The sequence below is a fragment of the Scyliorhinus canicula genome, chromosome 13 (genome assembly GCF_902713615.1).
Source record: "Scyliorhinus canicula chromosome 13, sScyCan1.1, whole genome shotgun sequence".
Classification (NCBI taxonomy): Eukaryota; Metazoa; Chordata; class Chondrichthyes; order Carcharhiniformes; family Scyliorhinidae; genus Scyliorhinus; species Scyliorhinus canicula.
In genome coordinates, this window is record NC_052158.1 from 9,371,798 (window position 1) to 9,393,345 (window position 21,548).

A 21,548-nucleotide genomic window follows, 5' to 3' on the forward strand; every position below is an offset into this window, starting at 1 on the left:
TCTCTTTTCCATCTCTCATTCCATCTCCACGTTCCATCAAACATTCCATTGATATGTTCCATCCTTCAGTCCATTCCAATTTTTTTCAATATTGCATCCACTTGTTTCATTATTCAGTTCATTCAGATGTTCTATCCTTCTTCCCATTCCCACTTTTCTTCATTCATTCCATTCCTGTGTTCCATCATTCACTCCATTTGGCTTTTTCTTCGTTCATTCCATTCCCATGTTTCATCATTCATCCCATTCACATTTTCCAAAGTTCATTCCATTGTCATTTTCCATCATTCATTCCAATGCTCTTTTTCCATCATTCAAATCATTCCTCTTTTTCCATCATGCATCCCATTCCTCTTATTCTTCATGCATTCCTTTCCTCTCTTTCTTCATTTGTTTCATTCTTCTTTTCCTTCATTCATCCCATTCCTCTTTTCCTTCATTCATTCCATTCCTCTCTTCATTTGTTTCATTCCCTTTTCCATCATTCATTCCATTCCTCTTTTATCATTCAATCCATGCCTTTTTCCTTCATTCAAATCATTCCTCTTTTCCTTCATTCGTTCAATTCCCTTTTTCCATCACTAATCCCATTCTACTTTTTCTTCTTTCATTCCACACCTCTTTTTCCATCATTGACTCTGTTCCTCTTTTTCCCCATTCATCCCATTTATCTTTTTCTGCCTCTTTGTTCTCTGTCTCTTCATTCCTCCCATCCCCATTCCCATCATTCATTTCACTATCTTTTCCATCATTATTACGTTTCTTTTTTTCTTCATTCAAACCATTCTTCTTTTTCTTCATTCATCCATTCCCATTTTCCATCATTCACTTTGTTCCCATTTTCAATAATATACTCCACTCCCTTTTGCCATCATTTGTTCATATCCTGTTCTTCAATGTTAATTCCATCCTCTTTTTTTCATTCATTACAATCCTCTTTTCCATCATTAATTCCATCCCACTCTTTCTTCTTCCATTGTATTCCTCTTTTTCCATCATTCATTCTATTCCTCTTTTTTCTATATTCATTTTGTTCTCTTTTCTGTCATTAACTCTATTCCTATTTTCTTCAATCATTCCATTCCCATCTTTCATTCTTTAATCCAATTTATTTTCCCTTTATTCTTTCCAATTCTGAGAACCATCATTCACTCCTTTTTCTACAATTCATTCTCATCCCATTTTCCACCATTCATTCCATTCCCACTTGTTCATCATTCATTCCATTCCTCTTTTTCTTCCGTTATTCCATTCCTCTTTTCTTCATTCATTCCATTCCTCTTTTCCATAATTCAATATATTCCTCTTTTCTTAATTGATTCATTCCATTCTTCTATTTCCATCATCCATTCCATTCCTCTTTTCCATGATCCATTCCATTCTACTTTTCCATCATTCATTCTCTCCCTCTTTTTCTTCAATCATCCCATTCCTCCTTTCCATCATTCATTCAATCCATCTTTATATCCATTCATTATATTCCTCCTATTCTACATTCATTCTATTCCACTTTTTCTACATTCATTCCATTCTTTTTCCATAATTCACTCCATTCCTCTTTTCCTACTTATATTCCATTAATAGACATCGTTTTCTACATTCAGTCTATTCATGAGTTCCATAATTCATTTCATTCCCACATTCTATTCTTCAGTCTATTTCTATTTTCTTCATTCGTTTCATTCCCATGTTTCATTCTACATTCCAATTTATTTCCCTTTACTCTTTCCAATTCAGTGAACCATCATTCACTCCTTTATTCTATAATTCGTTCTATTCCCCATTTCCCACCATTCATTCCATTCCTCTTTTTCTACATTCTTTCTGTTCCATTTTCCATCATGAATTAATTTTTGTTTTCCATATTTCTTTTCACTCCTATTCAGTTTTATTCTTTCCAATCCCAAGTTCCATCTTTCATTCTTTCCCTATTTTCTTCATTTTTCCATTCCCGAATTTTATCACTCATTCCATGTTAAATTTGTTTCATACAGTCAATTCCTGGTTTGTCCATTAATTTCATTCTCATGTTCCATCAAACATTCCATTCCTATGTTCCATCCTTAAGTCCATTCCTACTTTTTTCAATGATTGCATTCACGTGTTCTAGTTCAGTTAATTCCCATTTAATATCCTTCTCCCATTTTTCTTCATTCAGCCCATTGCCATGATTCATCACTCATTCTACTCTCTTTTAACATCACTCATTCCATTGTTTATTTTATCCTCTTTTTCCATATTCTTTGTTTCCCTTTTCCAACATTCATCACATTCCCAACTTTAATCATCAATTCCATTCCCAGCATCCAAAATCAATTCCATTCCCATGTTTCTGCATTGACTTATTTTCACATTTTCCATTAATCGTTCCTTCATGTTTGTCCATCATTCATCCCACCATCCTGTTCTATCATTCATTCTGTTGTCTTCTTCTAGCATTCTACCCATCTTCCTTTTTTCATCCCATTTCCCTTTTCCATTATTCATTGTATCCTCTTTTGCCAGGATTCTTTACATTCCTGTTTTCCATCATTCATTCCAGCACCAAGTTTCAATCCCAGGATCAGTCATTAATTACTTCCCAAATTCCATCATTAATTCCATTGCCAATTTTTACTTTCATTCCATTCCCGTGGTCATGGTCCATTATTTGATCCACTCCTTTCATCCCTTTGTCCATGCCCCATTTTCTTCATCCATTCATTTCCATTCCTGTATTGTGACATTCAATCATTCCTATCTTTCTAAATCAATTCAAGTCCTGTTTTTCCATCATTCATCCCATTCGCTTTATTTATTATTCATTCCATTCATCTTTTTGACATTCTTTCTATTCCCGTTTTCCATCATTCATTCCATTTCGTCATTCTCTTCATTCATCCCTTTCCACCTTTTCTTCGTGCATTCCATTCATGAGCTCCATAATTAATTTCATTACCGTAGTCTATGCTTCAGTCCATTCCTATTTCCCAACATTTATTTCATTCCATTATCTTTTCCATCATAATTACTTTTCTTTTTCTTCATTCATTCCATTCCCTTTTTCCATAAATCATTCATTTCTTCTTTTCCTTTATTCATTCCATTCTTGAGCTCCATAATTCGTTTCATTTCCACATTCCATGCATCAGTCCATTCGTATTCCCATAATTCATTTCATTATCTTTTCCAGCATTATTTTTATTTGCTCTTCATTCATTTCCATTCCTCATTTTTCTTCATTCATCTATTCCCATTCCCCCATAATTCACTTTAATTCCATTTTCAATAATATATTCCACTCTCTTTTGCTGCCATTTGTTCATATCCTACTTCCCATCATTCATTCCATTCCCATTTCCATCATTCACTACATCCCTCTTTCTCATCCTTCATTCAATTCCTCTTTTTCTTTATTAATTCCATTCCTCCTTTCCATTATTACTCTATTCTATTTTTCTACATTCATCTCATTCCTCTTTTTCTTCATTCATTCCATTTCTCCATTTCCATCATTCATTCCATTCCTCTTTCCCACTGTTCATTCCATTCCCATCTTCCATCATTCAATCCATTTTCTTTTTCCCTCTTTGGTTTAATTTTGTTTATTCCTTATTCATTTCATTTCCGTGTTTCATCCTTCAATCAATTCTCTTTTTCCAGCATTTATTTCATTTCCATTTTCAATCATTCCTTCCATATTCTTGTTGCATCATTGATTCCATCCCCATTTTCCATCATTGATTTCCATTTCCTATCATTCATTCCATTCCCATGTTCCATATTACATTTTCATTCCCATTTTTATTTCTTCATTCCATTGCTGTGTTCCATGATTCATTCCATTCCCAATATCCATGCTTCTGACCATTCCTATTCTCTTCATTCATTCCCTTTGGGATTTTCTGCATCCATTCCACTCCCAGGTTTCAGTTTCCATTTCAATCCCCTTTTCCTCTATTCATCCATCCCATTCCTTTTCTTCCATCACTCATCCATTGTCATTTTCCATCATGTATTCTTTTCATCTTTCTTCATCTATTCCATTTCCCTTTTCCATCCTTCATGTTACTTGGTTTATTCTTCATACATTCCATTTCCCTGTTTCACCTATCATCCAATTCTTGTTTCCCAGCATTCCTTTCATTATCATTTTCAATCATCCCTTCCGTTTTCATTTTCTATCGTGCATTCCATTCCCGTTTTCTTTCATTCATTTTATTCCTGCATTCCATAATTCCCCCCATTCAATTTTCCTTCAATGTTTTTATTCCCTTTTTTCGTTCTTCATTCCATTCACTAATTCCAAAATTCCTTTAATTCCATGTCTCAGTCCATTCCTATTTTCTTCATTCATTCTATCGCCAGATTCCATTATTCATTCAATTTGGGATTTCTTCATCCATTCCATTCCTGTATTTCATTCATCACTCCAATCTCTTTTTTTCTTCGCTCTTTCCAATCCTGTGAACCATCATTCACTCCTTCCCTTTTTTCTATAGTTCATTCCATTCCCGTACAGGGCTGGTTTAGCTCACCAGGCTAAATCGCTGGCTTTTAAAGCAGACCAAGCAGGCCAGCAGCACGGTTTGATTCCCGTACCAGCCTCCCCGGACAGGAGCCGGAATGTGGTGACTAGGGGCTTTTCACAGTAACTTCATTGTAGCCTACTCGTGACAATAAGCGATTTTCGTTTTTTTCATTTTTCTTCATGCCTTTGTTTGCCATGTTCCATCATTCATTCCATTCCCATTTTCCATCACTCCATTCCCATCTTCCATCATTCTTCCATTCCCATTTCGCATTAGTGCCATCGCCATTTTCCATGATTTATTCCATCCTCTTTTTCCATAGTTCTTAATGTTCCTAACATTCATTCTCGTCAATCATCCATTCCATTCCAAAGATCCAACATTCCTTCCTTCCCTTCTTCCTTCATTTATTCCAGTGCCCTTTTAATCACTCATTCCATTCCTCTTTTGCCTATTCATTCCATTCTATTTTTCCATCATTCATTCCAGAGTCTTTTTCCAACTTTTATTCCATTCCTGTTTTCATTATGAATTTTGATTTTCCTCATTCATTCCTTTCCGTATTCCATCATTCATTCTGTTCCTGTTTTCCTTCATAATTTGTATTCCCGTATTCCACTATTCATTTCATTCTTATTTTTCTTCATTCATTTCATTCCCATGCTCTATCATTCAATCTGCTCTCTTTTTCCATCATTCATTTCATTCCCGCCTTCCATCATTCATTCCGTACTCTTCATCTGTCCTTCATTCCACTCCCTTTTCCATAACTCCTTCCATTCCCATCTCAGTCATTCATTCTATTCCTGAATTCCATCATTCAATGTTGCATCATTCATTCTACTCTCCTTTTCCATCATTCACCTCATTCCCGTTTTCCATCGTTCATTCCATTGTCAGTTTCCGTAATTCATTCTTTTCATATTTTTCCATTCATTCCATTCCTGTCTCCATCATTCAATCCGTTTTTTCCTAGCATTTATTTAATTTGGTTTATTCTTCATCCATTTAATTTCCATTTTTCATCTTTCGTTCCATTCCCATTTTCCAGCATCAATTCCATTGTCATTTCAATCATTCCTTCCATTTTCTTTATCCATCATTCCTCCCATCCACCTTTCCCATCATTCATTCCATTTTTCTTTATTCTTTTCATTCCCATTTTTCTTTCTTCATACCATTCACAAGTTCCATGATTCATTTCATCCCCATGTTCCATGCTTCAGCCCATTTGGGATTTTTTTCATTCATTCCATTCCAATGTTTCATTCTTCATTCCAATCACTTTTTCCTTTATTCAGCCCCTCCTTTTTTTCTACAGTTTCATCCTATTCCTGAGTTCCACCATTCATTCCATCCTCTTTTTCATTTCTCATTCCATCTTGCCGTATTCCATCAAACATTCCATCCCCATGTTCAGTCCATTCCCCTTTTTTTTCCAATAATGCATCCACTTGTTTCATTATTCCCATTCCCACTTTTCTTCATTGATTCCAATTCCTGTGTTCCATCATTCATTCCATTTGGCTTTTATCTTCATTCATCCCTTTCCCAATGTTTCATCCTTCATCTCTTTCCCTTTGTTCATCATTCATTCCCTTATCCTGTTCTCATTCATTCTATTGTCATTTCTACCATTCTATACACTTCCGTCTTCCATCATTCATTCCATTCTCTTTGGCCAGCATTCTTACATTCTCTTTTATATCATTCCTTCCATTGTTAAAGTTCCCAATCTCCGTAGTCGTGGTCCATCAATCAATCCACTCCTTCCATCCTTTTGTCCATTCCCGTTTTCTTCATCCATTGGTGTGGTGACATTCAATCCATTCCTGTTTTTCTTAATTACTTCAAGTCCCATTTTCCATCATTCATTCCATTCTTCATTCCGACATTCTTTCTGTTCCTGTTTCCATCATTCATTCCATTCCTCATTTCCGACATTCTTTCTGTTCCTGTTTTCCATCATTCATTCCATTCCTCATTTCCGACATTCTTCTGTTCCTGTTTTCCATCATTCATTCCATTCCTCATTTCCGACATTCTTTCTGTTCCTGTTTTCCATCATTCATTCCATTCCTCATTTTCGACATTCTTTCTGTTCCTGTTTTCCATCATTCATTCCATTCCTCATTTCCGACATTCTTTCTGTTCCTGTTTTCCATCATTCATTCCAATCCTCATTTCCGGCATTCTTTCTGTTCCTGTTTTCCATCATTCATTCCATTCCTCATTTCCGACATTCTTTTTGTTCCTGTTTTCCATCATTCATTCCATTCCTCATTTCCGGCATTCTTTCTGTTCCTGTTTTCCATCATTCATTCCATTCCTCATTTCCGGCATTCTTTCTGTTCCTGTTTTCCATCATTCATTCCATTCCTCATTTCCGACATTCTTTTTGTTCCTGTTTTCCATCATTCATTCCATTCCTCATTTCCGGCATTCTTTCTGTTCCTGTCTTCCATCATTCATTCCATTCCTCATTTCCGACATTCTTTTGTTCCTGTTTTCCATCATTCATTCCATTCCTCATTTCCGGCATTCTTTCTGTTCCTGTTTTCCATCATTCATTCCATTCCTCATTTCCGACATTCTTTTTGTTCCTGTTTTCCATCATTCATTCCATTCCTCATTTCCGCATTCTTCTGTTCCTGTCTTCCATCATTCATTCCATTCCTCATTTCCAACATTCTTTTTGTTCCTGTTTCCATCATTCATTCCATTCCTCTTTACCATCATTCATGATTTTCATTGTTTTTTTCATTCATTCCATTCCTGTCTTCCAATATTCCAACCTAATTTATTTTTCCTTCATTAATTTAATTTGGTTTATCCTTATTCATTTCAGGCCGGATTTTCCGGTCCACCAGCCGGGTGTTTCTCGGCAGCAGGCCGTTCGCTGGCGGCCGGATTCTCTCTTCCCGCCACTTGTCAATGCCGCCAGGAAACCCACGGGCGGGGATGCACTGCCAGTGGGAAGAGAATCCCAACGACTGTAGAATTCCTGCCTTCTTTTCCCAGCATTTATTTAATTTCCGTTTTCAATCATCCTCTGTTATCTTGTTCCATCATTCATTCCATTCCCATGTTCCATATTCTATTCCATTTTTCTTCATCCTTTTCATTCCCATTTTTTATTCAATTCCCATGTTTCATAATTCAGTCCATTCCCAAATTCCAAGCTTCTGTCCACTCTGATTCTCTTCATTCATTCCCTTTGGGATTTTCTTCATTCATTTCATTCCAATGTTTTCAGTTTTCATTTTCAATCTCTTTTTCCTTAACTTTTTTGCAATGTGTGAACCATCCTTCCCATTTTTAAATAAATGATTCCATTCCCTGTTTACCATTACTTATTGCAATACTCTTTTACTCATTCATTCAATCCTCGTTTCCCACCATTCATTTCATTTCTCCCTTCTCTTCATTCACTCCATTCCTGTTTCCCATCATTCATTCTAATATCTATATCACAATTATTACAATTTTTTCCATCATTCATTCCATCCTGTTTTGCTACATTCATCCCATTTCCATATATTTACTTCCATATCTTCACCATCTTTTAGATCCCAGATCCCACAATGTTTATGGCACAGAAGGAGGCATTTTGGCCCATTCTGTCCACCATTACTCACTCCTTCCCTTTATTTATAATCCATTCTGTTAATTTTTTGATTATCGTTCCATTCCCTCATTTTCTTTTTGTGATTCTTTTTTTTTAAACATTTAGTATACCCAATTCATTTTTTTCCAATGAAGGGGCAAATTTATCATGGCAAATCCTTCTACCCTGCACACCTTTGAGTTGTGGAGCGAAACTCACGCAAACTGGAGGAGAAGAATGTGCACACGCCACACGGATAATGAGCCGAACCGGGGATCGAACCTGGGATCTCGGTGCCGTGAGGCAGCAGTGCTAACCACTGTGCCAAACCGTGCCGCCCCATTCCTCTTTCCATCATTTCATTCCAGTCCTCTTATATCGTTCGTTCCACATTCATTTTCCATTATTCACTCTTTGCATATTTTTTCATTCATTCCTTCCCATTTTCCATTTTCTTTTTCCAACATTCATTTTATTTGGCTTATTCCTTATTCCTTTCATTCTGTGATTCACCCCTCATTCAATCCGTTATTATTTCAATCATTCCTTTCATTTTCATTCCAGTGTTCCAATATTTTTCCATTCCTGGATTCCAACATTCATTCCTTTCCTGTTTTTTCTTCATTGATTCAAATTTTCCAGTTTTTATTCATTTGTTGCCGTTTCATATTCCATCATCATTTCATTCTCTTTCCCATCATTCATTCCATTTCCCTCTTCATTCATTCCATTCCTGGTTTTCTTCATTCTTTCCATTCAAGTTTTCCATCCTTCCTTCTGTTCCCACTTTCCATCATTCATTCATTTCCCATGTTCTGCAATTGTTCCATTGTATTTTTCCATCATTCATTCCATGCCCTTTTTCTGTCATTTTTTCCATTCTCTTTTCCCATAATTAATTATATTTCCACGTTCCATCAATTCATTCTTGAACCGCTGCAATTCCTGAGGTGTAGGTACACCCACAGTGCTGTTAGGGAGGGAGCTCCAGGATTTGGACCCAGTGACAGTGAAAGGAATGGCGATATATTTTCCCAAGTCAGGATAGTGAGTGACTTGGCGGAAACTTCCAGGTGGTATTTCCACGTGCCTGCTGGCCTTGTCCATCTCGGTGGTCATGGGTTTGGAAGGTGCTGACTAAGGAGTCTTTGTGAGTTTCTGCCGTATGTAGTACACACTACTACTACTATGGCTCCCAGTTGTGGCAGTCTATTTTGTGTGTTATGTAGAACACTCCTTGTTCTGTCCTATTCAGACCCTCTTCCAGAACCCTTTTTCCGTTACATCATTGACTGTATCAGTTCTGGTCGGGGCCTTGAAAAATTTATTGATTTTGTTTCCAATTTCCACCCCTCTCTCACCTTCACAATGCTTCACTTGCCTTCCTGGACCTCTCTGCCTCCATTTCACATGATAGACTGCCCACCAATATTCAATACAAGCCCACCAACTCCCACAGCTACCTGGGCTACAGCTTCTCACACCCCACTCCCTGTAAGGACTCTATCCCATTCTCCCAGTTTCTCTACCTCCGCCACATCTGTTCTGATAGTTCCACCTTCAAATACTGAGCTTCTGGCATGTCTGCCTTTTTCCTCAATTGAGCACCCCCCCCCCCCCCCCTCCACTGTGCTTGATAGGGCCCTCAACTGTATCCAACATATCTCCTGCATCTCTGTCCTCACCCCTTCCTCTCCCTCCCAGAACCACGATGGGGTCCCCCCTGTCCTGACTTTTCACCCCACTAGCCTCCACATTCAAAGGATCATCCATTGCCATTTCCACCAAACCCCGCATGATGCCACCATTAAACACATCTTTTTACCCCCGTGACACCCTGGTACACTCCTCCATCAAACCCAACTCCCCATCCCCACCGACAGCACCTCCACTTGCAATCCAGAGATGCAACTCCTGTACTGTTACTTCTTCCTTCTTCACTGTCCAAGGCCCAAAATCCTTTCAGGTTTAGGGCAGCACGGTAGCATTGTGGATAGCATAATTGCTTCACAGCTCCAGGGTCCCAGGTTCGATTCCGGCTTGGGTCACTGTCTGTGCGGAGTCTGCACATCCTCCCCGTTGTGTGCGTGGGTTTCCTCCGGGTGCTCCGGTTTCCTCCCACAGTCCAAAGATGTGCAGGTTAGGTGGATTGGCCATGATAAATTGCCCTTAGTGTCTGGGTTATGGGGATAGGGTGGAGGTTGTTGACCTCGGGGTAGGGTGCTCTTTCCAGAAGCCGGTGCAGACTCGATGGGCCGAGTGGCCTCCTTCTATATTGTAAATTCTTATGATATAGAGGTTTAGGGCGATCATGGGTTTCGGGCAGCTGAACACCTTGACCATCAATGGTGGAACAATTAAAATCTGGTTGTATGTTGGAGGAGTGCAAGCTACCTTGGAGGATCGTAGGACTGGAGGAGATTACAGAGGTGGGAAGGCCATGGACTGAAGAGCAGATGAGGAAGAGAGTTTAAACGGAGATACGTTTATCAATGGAAAATGAGAAACATAGCAATCGACCATCTGTCTCCTTTGAGTTGGTGCAGATCCCAACAAATGTGTTCAAACATGTTCAAAGCTCTGGACATCTGTGGGTTTTAAATAGCTCTCTGTATGTGAAACCGTTTGAAATGGATTTTGAAGCATCATTAAGACTCTGTACAATTCCAAGTCTGTCCTTTCACATTTTTCACTGAGTGCTGTGAAGACCCCTGTGATATGGCTTCCCGGATACTGCAAGCTGTGTTTGACTGTGTGGCTCTTTTTAGTCTGAATTCCCAGATGGAGCAGAGGGAAGTGAAAGCGGAACTTGTGCGGATGGCTCCAAGTTTTTCCCGCTCTCTGGTGAGCTGCTTTCCTTTAATGATATTCGGCTTTCTGCTGGATGCCAAGCCCTGTAGCGGGAGTAATTCACCTTGAGGGTAGAACAGAGCCGATCTCTCTATCACCAGTCAATGGCTCCAGTGCTCAACCCTACAGCAAGGAGACCTCAGAGACTGCCTTCTGCGACCGGAACCTTGGCACGGAAATACACACATTTGGAGCCTGCTTCCAGAATCTGGGATAAGAACATAAGAACATAAGAACATAAGAACCAGGAGCAGGAGTAGGCCATCTGGCCCCTCGAGCCTGCTCCGCCATTAAATTAGATCATGGCTGATCTTTTGTGGACTCAGCTCCACTTTCCGGCCCGAACACCATAACCCTTAATCCCTTTATTCTTCAAAAAACTATCTATCTTTACCTTAAAAACATGTAATGAAGGATCCTCAACTGCTTCACTGGGCAAGGAATTCCATAGATTCACAACCCTTTGGGTGAAGAAGTTCCTCCTAAACTCAGTCCTAAATCTACTTCCCCTTATTTTGAGGCTATGCCCCCTAGTTCTGCTGTCACCCGCCAGTGGAAACAACCTGCCCGCATCTATCCTATCTATTCCCTTCATAATTTTAAATGTTTCTATAAGATCCCCCCTCATCCTTCTAAATTCCAACGAGTACAGTCCTAGTCTACTCAACCTCTCCTCATAATCCAACCCCTTCAGCTCTGGGATTAACCTAGTGAATCTCCTCTGCACACCCTCCAGCGCCAGTACGTCCTTTCTCAAGTAAGGAGACCAAAACTGAACACAATACTCCAGTGTGGTCGCACTAACACCTTATACAATTGCAACATAACCTCCCTAGTCTTAAACTCCATCCCTCTAGCAATGAAGGACAAAATTCCACTTGCCTTCTTAATCACCTGTTGCACTTGTAAACCAACCTTCTGTGACTCATGCACTAGCACACCCAAGTCTCTCTGAACAGCGGCATGCTTTAATATTTTATCGTTTAAATAATAATCCCGTTTGCTGTTATTCCTACCAAAATGGATAACCTCACATTTGTCAACATTGTATTCCATCTGCCAGACCCGAGCCCATTCACTTAACCTATCCAAATCCCTCTGCAGACTTCCAGTATCCTCTGCACTTTTCGCTTTACCACTCATCTTAGTGTCACCTGCAAACTTGGACACATTGCCCTTGGTCCCCAACTCCAAATCATCAATGTAAATTGTGAACAATTGTGGGCCCAACACGGATCCCTGAGGGATAAGCTTCCAAACTCCCCGTGTGCCACCATGTGCAGCTCTGCTCCAGGCCCGGAGACCTGTTTTTGTCAAATATCCTCTGCCTGTCTCCTGGGGGCCCTTGAAGACAGGGTATAGATTTCCAACCCAGCTTGTGTTTTCATCAATGCCATTGAAAATAACTCGCCTGAGGAAGGAGCAGTGCTCCGAAAGCTAGTGTTTGAAACAATCCTGTTGGACTTTAACCTGGTGTAAGGCTTCTTATTGAAAAGAAGAAAGATTTAGCCCTTCTATCAGCGAATCAGAATCACAGAATAATACAGCGCAGAAGCGACTCTGCAGCCCACTGAGTCAGCAGTAACGCATATAAAACACCTGACCTGCCCACCTAATCCCATTTGCCAGCACATGGCCCATAGCCTTGAATGTTATGACATGCCAAGTACTCACCCAGGTACTTTTAAAAGGGTGTGAGGCAGCCTGCTTCTACCACCCTCCCAGGCAGGGCATGCCAGACCATCACCACCCTCTGGGTAAAAACGGTTTTCCTCAACTCCTCCCGAAACCTCCTGCCCCTCACCTTGAACTTGTGTCACCTTGTAACTGACCTTTGAACTAAGGCGACCAGCTGCTCCCTATCCATCCTGTCCATGCCCCTCATAATCGTGTCCACCTCAATCAGGTCGCCCCTCAGTCTTCTCTGCTCCAGCGAAACAACCCAAGCCTATCCAGCCTCTCTTTATAATTTAAATGTTCCATCCCAGGCAACATCCTGGTGAATCCCCTCACCCCCCTCCAGTGCAATCACATCCTTCCTATAATGTGGCGACCAGAACTGCACACAGTACTCCAGCTGTGGCCTCACCAAAGTTCTACACAACTCCAACATGAGCTCCCTGTGATTTCCCAAGCGCTGCAGTCCATGGAGCCTGTCTTGAAAATGTACTCACTGTGTGAAAGGTGGGAAACACGGGGGCTGCTTTGCAGAGAGTGAGACCTCCCAAGCAGCAAAGTGAGAATAACCTGATAATCTGTTTCCATGATGGTTTGAGTGCCAAACGTTGGTCAGGGAATCTTTTCACACCCAACAACTGAGAGTAGGCGGGGCTGAACATCTCATCGGAAAGCGACACCGCTGATAGTGCAGCACTCCCCCATTGCTGAACCGGAGTGCCTGGAATCACATGCTGACGTCTCTGGAGTGGCATTTGACCTCTCACCTCGAGGTCAGAGCCATGACTGCTTTAAATGCTTCTGCTTTTGCCATTCTGAGTTTCCTGGGTTGACCACGGGGTTGTTAGATTGCTTTCTTGTTCAAAATTGTCTTATTATATTAAACATCAGACACATGCAGTTGTAACAAGGCCGATTCACCTTTAATGATACATTGAACCCCAGTGTGTGGTACGTATGCATCGGGCTCCATCTGACTTCCCCATCCTAGTATGAGTAGAGCATGCAGTGGTTCACTCACAGACTTACACTCAATGCTACTTTCAATGTCGACATGCAGTGCCAGCTACCACCAAATGATCACATATCAAAGATGTATAAAAGTCACAGTAACAACATGGAGTCAGCAAAAATAATTCAGCAACTCTTCTCGGTCTCTTCTACTCGTTCTGTTAACTGGATTACACGGCTCTCTTAGAATCATAGAATCCTAGAATTTACAGTGCAGAAGGAGGCCATTCAGCCCATCGAGTCTGCACCAGCCCTTGGAAAGAGCACTCTACTTAAACATACATCTCCACCCTATCCCTGTAACCCAGTAACCCCACCTAACACTGTCCTGGCCAATCCACCTAACCTACACATCTTCCATTGTGGGAGCAGCTGGAGGAAACTCACGCACAGAAAGTAAAAACTCCACACAGTCACCCAAGGTCAGAATTTAACCCGGGTCCCTGGAGCTGTAAGGCAGCAGTGCTAACCACTGTGCTACCGTGCCACCCTTAAGCTCGTTGGTATATTGTCCTCCCATCTCTTTCAATTATTTTGTTATCTAACCTAAATTAATCAGGTTACCGCCTTTCAAACCATCATCGATATGGCTGAGTGACTTTCATTCATGACCTTATCAGAATCCTGACACAATACAACCCAGTTTCAGCAAAACCTGGTCCACCTTGTTGTCCACCGCCTGGCTGGTCCAGGACTCGGGTCCTACAGGATGGAGTAGCCTTAGGCAGAGGAACAGGGGACCGGCAAGTTAATACTCACAGAAGGTCCCCGGCCAATGATTCCTCCCTGGATTTCACTGCTCTGTCGTCAACTGTTGATCAATGGGGCACATTACTGGGTCAAGAAGACTGTCTCATAATAGGGTTCCAGAGTCAGCAGCGAGAGAGAAGTGAAGGGGTTAATGATAAGTGGCACCATGGCGATGTTATCGGGAGTGGCAGTGGAAAATAGATCAGGCCTTCTCTCTCTCTGTAGAAAGATGTCAGGAAAAGGCAGTGAGGGTTGTCAGTGTCAGAAAGGGAATGGCAGGGATGGTATTAGAGGATGCCATGACCCACAAGCACAAAGGCTCATTCTCTGTAAACGCAGGCGACACGACGTGTTTACCTCCAAAGTGGGAGGAGGCACTTCCAGGTGAGGAGACAGAGAGACAGGAGACACAGTACAGCAGCTCAAATCTGGGGCGGGATTCTCCGACACCATGGGGGGGGTCGGATAATCACCCGGGGCCGGCGTCAATCCCGCCCCTGTCATGTCCCAAATTCTCCGCTCCCCCCCCCCCCCCGAGATTCGGAGGGGGCGGGAATCGCGCCAAACCGGTCGGCGGGCCCCCTGTGGCAATTCTCCGGCCCGCGATGGGCCGAAGTCCCGCCGCTGACAGGCCTCCCGCCGGCGTGGATTAAACCACCTACCTGACCGGCGGGATTGGCGGCACGGGCGGGCTCCGGGGTCCTGGGGGGGCACGTGGGGCGATCTGACCTCGGGGGGTTCCCCCACGGTGGCCTGGCCCGCGTTCGGGGCCCACCGATCGGTGGGTGGGCCTGTGTCGTGGGGGCACTCTTTGTCTTCCGCCTTCGCCATGGTCTTCACCATGGCGGAGGCGGAAGAGACCCCCTCCCCTGCGCATGCGCCGGTATGACATCAGCAGCCACTGACGCTCCGGCGCATGCGCGGACTTACGCCGGCCGGCGAAGTCCTTTCAGCCCCGGCTGGCGTGGCGCCAACGGCCGTTTACTCCAGCCGGCGGAGTTGGAACCACTCCAGCGCGGGCCTAGCCCCTCAATGTTAGGGCTTGGCCCCTAAAGGTGCGCAAAATTCCGCACCTTTGGGGCGGCCCAACGCCGGAGTGGTTCACGCCACTCCATCCCACCGGGAACCCCGCCCCGCCGGGTACGGGAGAATCACGGTCCTGGAGTCTCCTCGATAGAACCTGATCCTTTGAATCAGTTTCAGATACTGACTCGGCCATACTCACCATCAATGGGTTGCAGTAAAACTTAGTGCTGAATCGCCACTTAAACCCAATACCTCATTTGGCCCCCTCATGTCAGCGGTTAGATTCTATTCCTCAGTGGATGCTCAGACTTCTGTCAGTTGGCAATGGTTCCTGGAGGAAGATGTAAGAAGCAGAATTGAGCCTTGTTCCCCTCAGTACGTTCGGCCCACACTCTCGGAGAGTCTGACAAAAAGTGACACAGAGAGGCTATTTTATACAGGTTCCACGGTCAAAGCAGCCAAAAGCAATGCTTGTTAGACCCAAGGTCAGAGAAAGCTGCTGAGTGTTCCAGTGAGAGGTGTGTGTGTGCGGCAAGATATAAAATAAGCTGCTTCGGATTCCTCAGATCTCTATCCCTGTAATAGACAACAGACAGTGTTACAGAGAGTGTTACAGTGAGGAATGTGTTACAGAGAGTGTTAGTCGTGAATACCGCCCAGTCCATCACATGAACCTGCCTCCCATCCATTGATTCCATCTACACCTCCCGCTGCCGGGGGAAAGCAGGCAGCATAATCAAGGATCCCTCCCACCCGGCTTACTCACTTTTCCAACTTCTTCCATCGGGCAGGAGATTCAGAAGTCTGAGAACACGGACGAACAGACTCAAAAAGCTTCTTCCCCACTGTCACCAGACTCCTAAATGACCCTCTTATGGACTGACCTCATTAACACTACACCCATGTCTGCTTTAACCGATGCCAATGCTTATGTAGTACATTGTTATATTGTGTTGCCCTATTATGTATTCTCATGTATTTTCTTGAATTCTGTTTAATTCCCTTTTCTTCCCATGTACTGAATGATCTGTTGAGCTGCTTGCAGTAAAATACTTTTCACTGTACCTTGGTACACGTGACAATAAACAAATCCATCCAATCCAGTGAGGATGGTGTTACAGAGAGAGTGTTACAGTGAGGAATGTGTTACAGAGAGTGTTACAGTGAGGAGTGTGTTACAGAGAGAGTGTTACAGTGAGGAGTGTGTTACAGAGAGAGTGTTACAGTGAGGAATGTGTTACAGAGAGAGTGTTACAGTGAGGAGTGTGTTACAGAGAGAGTGTTACAGTGAGGATTGTGTTACAGAGAGAGTGTTACAGTGAGGAGTGTGTTACAGAGAGTGTTACAGTGAGGATTGTGTTACAGAGAGTGTTACCGTGTGGAATGTGTTACAGAGAGTGTTACAGTGAGGAATGTGTTACAGAGAGTGTTACAGTGAGGAATGTGTTACAGAGAGAGTGTTACAGTGAGGATTGTGTTACAGAGAGAGTGTTACAGTGAGGAATGTGTTACAGAGTGTTACAGTGAGGAGTGTGTTACAGAGAGTGTTACAGTGAGGATTGTGTTACAGAGAGAGTGTTACAGTGAGGAATGTGTTACAGAGAGAGTGTTACAGTTAGGAATGTGTTACAGAGAGAGTGTTACAGTGAGGAATGTGTTACAGGGAGTGTTACAGTGAGGAATGTGTTACAGAGAGAGTGTTACAGTGAGGAGTGTGTTACAGAGAGTGTTACAGTGAGGAATGTGTTACAGAGAGAGTGTTACAGTGAGGAATGTGTTACAGAGAAGAGTGTTACAGTGAGGAATGTGTTACAGAGAGAGTGTTACAGTGAGGATTGTGTTACAGAGAGAGTGTTACAGTGAGGAATGTGTTACAGAGTGTTACAGTGAGGAATGTGTTACAGAGAGTGTGTTACAGTGAGGATTGTGATACAGAGAGTGTTACAGTGAGGAGTGTGTTACAGAGAGAATGTTACAGTGAGGAATGTGTTACAGAGAGAGTGTTACAATGAGGATTGTGTTGCAGAGAGAGTGTTACAGTGAGGAGTGTGTTACAGAGAGAGTGTCACAGTGAGAGTGTGTTACAGAGAGAGTGTTACAGTGAAGAATGTGTTACAGAGAGTGTTACAGTGAGGAGTGTGTTACAGAGAGAGTGTTATAGAGGATTGTGATACGAGAGAGTGTTACAGTGAGGAATGTGTTACAGAGAGAGTGTTACAGTGAGGAGCGTGGTACAGAGAGAGTGTTACAGTGAGGATTGTGTTACAGAGAGAGTGTTACAGTGAGGAATGTGTTACACAGAGAGTGTTACAGTGAGGATTGTGTTACAGAGAGTGTTACAGTGAGGATTGTGTTACAGAGAGAGTGTTACAGTGAGGATTGTGTTACAGAGAGAGTGTTACAGTAGGATTGTGTATACAGAGAGAGTGTTACAGTGAGGATTGTGTTACAGAGAGAGTGTTACAGTGAGGAGTGTGTTACAGAGAGAGTGTTACAGTGAGGATTGTGTTACAGAGAGTGTGTTACAGTGAGGAGTGTGTTACAGAGAGAGTGTTACAGTGAGGAATGTGTTACAGAGAGAGTGTTACAGTGAGGATTGTGTTACAGAGAGAGTGTTACAGTGAGGATTGTGTTACAGAGAGAGTGTTACAGTGAGGATTGTGTTACAGAGAGAGTGTTACAGTGAGGATTGTGTTACAGAGAGAGTGTTACAGTGAGGATTGTGTTACAGAGAGAGTGTTACAGTGAGGAATGTGTTACAGAGAGAGTGTTACAGTGAGGATTGTGTTACAGAGAGAGTGTTACAGTGAGGATTGTGTTACAGAGAGTGTTACAGTGAGGAATGTGTTACAGAGAGTGGTTACGTGAGGAATGTGTTACAGAGAGAGTGTTACAGTGAGGAGTGGGTTTACAGAGAGAATGTTACAGTGAGGATTGTGTTACAGAGAGAGTGTTACAGTGAGGAGTGTGTTACAGAGAGAGTGTTACAGTGAGGAGTGGTGTTACAGAGAGAGTGTTACAGTGAGGAAGTGTGTTACACAGAGAGTGTACAGTGAGGAATGTGTTACAGAGAGAGTGTTACAGTGAGGAGTGTGTTACAGAGAGAGTGTTTACAGTGAGGAGTGTGTACAGAGAGAGTGTTACAGTGAGGAATGTGTTACACAGAGAGTGTTACAGTGAGGAATGTGTTACAGAGAGAGTGTTACAGTGAGGAGCGTGGTACAGAGAGAGTGTTACAGTGAGGATTGTGTTACAGAGAGTGTTACAGTGAGGATTGTGTTACAGAGAGAGTGTTACAGTGAGGATTGTGTTACAGAGAGAGTGTTACAGTGAGGATTGTGTTACAGAGAGTGTTACAGTGAGGAGTGTGTTACAGAGAGAGTGTTACAGTGAGGAATGTGTTACAGAGAGTGTGTCACAGTGAGGATTGTGTTACAGAGAGAGTGTTACAGTGAGGATTGTGTTACAGAGAGAGTGTTACAGTTAGGATTGTGTTACAGAGAGAGTGTTACAGTGAGGAATGTGTTACAGAGAGAGAGAGTGTTACAGTGAGGAATGTGTTACAGAGAGAATGTTACAGTGAGGAGTGTGTTACAGAGAGTGTGTTACAGTGAGGAATGTGTTACAGAGAGAGTGTTACAGTGAGGAATGTGTTACACAGAGAGTGTTACAGTGAGGAATGTGTTATATTGACGACAACCAAGTCTGAATGGAGAGATAAATCACAAATTGATGATAACTTGCTGATTTAAATGGTGAAAAGAACAAATTATACAAAACTTTACAGGCGCAGAGTTATAACCTGTTTTCTGTGACAAAATCATGTCTCTGTTCTAAACTTAATCCAACAGGTTGATTTGAATGTGTGGTGTTCCCTGCCTGCTCTGCCAATGCGGCACATCCCTTTGACGTGTATTTCATATTCAGTATTAGACGGTGAAGCTCTTTGCAAACTCAGGGACAATATTGACCATTTTGTTATTTGTTTGTCTCTCCAGGTTCTTCATTGGAAATCACCGCTCAGTTTGATTTCTCACTCTGCTTTTTCCTTCAGCAGCTTTGAGTTCTAAGCAATCAGACATGAGGACTGTTCATTCCGCCTGTCCCATTTTCTTCACTACAGCAGCCGCTCGCGAGATAGTCTCAAAGTCAGCTGGATCTCCTCTTCCTTTTTTCCACAGAGCCTCCTCCTTCCATCTTCTCTTTCTCTTTTTCATTTCTACAATCAATACCCTGGGAGTCCGGTGAAATCGGGCAGAAATGGTTTCTCTGGACTCTATCCCATTAAAATTATAGAATCCCTGGAGTGCAGAAGGAGGCCATTTGGCCCATCAATCAGCACCGACCCTCTGAAAGAGTGCCCCACCTAGGCCCAATCCCCCACCCTATCCCCATAACCCCACCTAGGGATAATTTAGCATGGCCAATCCACCTAACCTGCACATCTTTGGACTGTGGGAGGAAACCGGAGCACCTGGAGGGAACCCACGCAGACACGGGGAGGATGTACAAACTCCACACAGACAGACCCCTGAGGTGGGAATTGAACCCGGGTCCCCGGAGCTGTGAGGCAGCAGTGCTAATCACTGTGCCCACGTGCCACCATATCCCTGTGAGAAATGAACTGTTTTCTCTTTATTAATTTACGGGGTATGGGCATACCCGGGGAAGTGGCGATATAGTGGTATTGTCACTGAATCAGAGACCAGAGGTGATGCTCTGGGCACCCTGGTTCGAATCACACCATGGCCGATGGTGACATTTGAATCCAATAAAATCTGGAATTAAAAGTAAGAACCATTGTCCGCAAAACCCATCTGGTTCAGTAACGCCCTTTAGGGTGGCAAATCTGCCACCCTTACCCGCTCTGTCCGACAGTGGACTCCTCCAATGTGGTTGACCCTTACCTGCCCTCTGAAATGTCCTCGTAAGCCTCTCAGTTTGAGGATGGCTGGGGATGGGCAATAAATGTTGGTTCAGCCAATGAGCCACATAACCCAGGAATGAATTAGATAAATGAGGAACATTTAAAGGCCTCAATCTTTCTTAATTTTTTTGAGGGAGGGAGTGCTGGGTTTGGGGGTGGGTTGGTTGGGGTTTTAGTTCAGCCCCCGGACATAACGCAGGCTACAGCTCTTTCAATGGAATCAATCGCCAATACCTAGAAGTGACGATCGGAGTTCAGATAACATTCTTATTTTAATGGAGGCTGCGCTGATCCTGTTTGAAATAAGCAGGTTAATGCTCCAAATTAATACAGAAACTGCTGGAAAAACCCAGCAGGTCTGCCAGTATCTGTGAAGAGAGAAACAGAGTAAACGTTTTGAGTCCAATATGACTTTTCTTGACAGCTGATGAAGAGTCAGACGGATTTGTTTCTCTCTGCACAGATTTTCAGCCTCCGCAGTATTATGTTTTGTTTTTAGTTCTGATGTTGATGACTGTGTTACGGCGATGCAGATGGGAGTGTCACAGGCCCCAGTCACACTTCGAGGGATACCACAAATGGAATGGACGAACTTGCTGCTGTGCGACAGGGCCTATTTGGAGAGAGCGCCAATCACTGAGATATGAGAGATACAGTGGGGCTGGATTCTCCGGCACTCCAAGCCGCGTATTTCTTGGCATCGTGCCATTCGCTGGCAGCAGGATTCACTTCTACTGCCGCCTGTCAATGGGATTTCCCATTGAAGCCTCCCCGTCTGGAAACCCGTAGGCAGGGGGTGTTCTGCTGGCAGGGAAAACTGAATTGCAACGGCCGGAAGATTCTGGTCAGCATGTGGAAAACGTCTCCCCACTTAACACAAACTGTTATCTCTCTGTATCTAGCTTACTGGGTCAAAGTTTGTCAAAGGTGGTCAATTAGGGGCTGGTTTAGCTCACTCGGCTAAATCGCTGGCTTTTAAAGCAGACCAAGCAGGCCAGCAGCACGGTTCGATTCCCGTACCAGCCTCCCCGGACAGGCGCCGGAATGTGGCGACTAGGGGCTTTTCACAGTAACTTCATTGAAGCCTACTCGTGACAATAAGCGATTTTCATTTCATTTCATTTTCAATACCAGTGGGTCAAAGATCAGTGGCACAACAGGTCAAAGTTCAATGGTTCCACATTCAATT

General features: G+C 42.9%; 1 protein-coding gene across 1 annotated transcript in view; it reads left to right on the forward strand.

Moving 5' to 3' along the window:
- LOC119975785 (tenascin-X-like) overlaps nt 1–21,548 on the forward strand; it is a 221,067-nt gene that overhangs the window by 76,751 nt on the left and 122,768 nt on the right. The gene's annotated exons all lie outside the window — the stretch shown is intronic.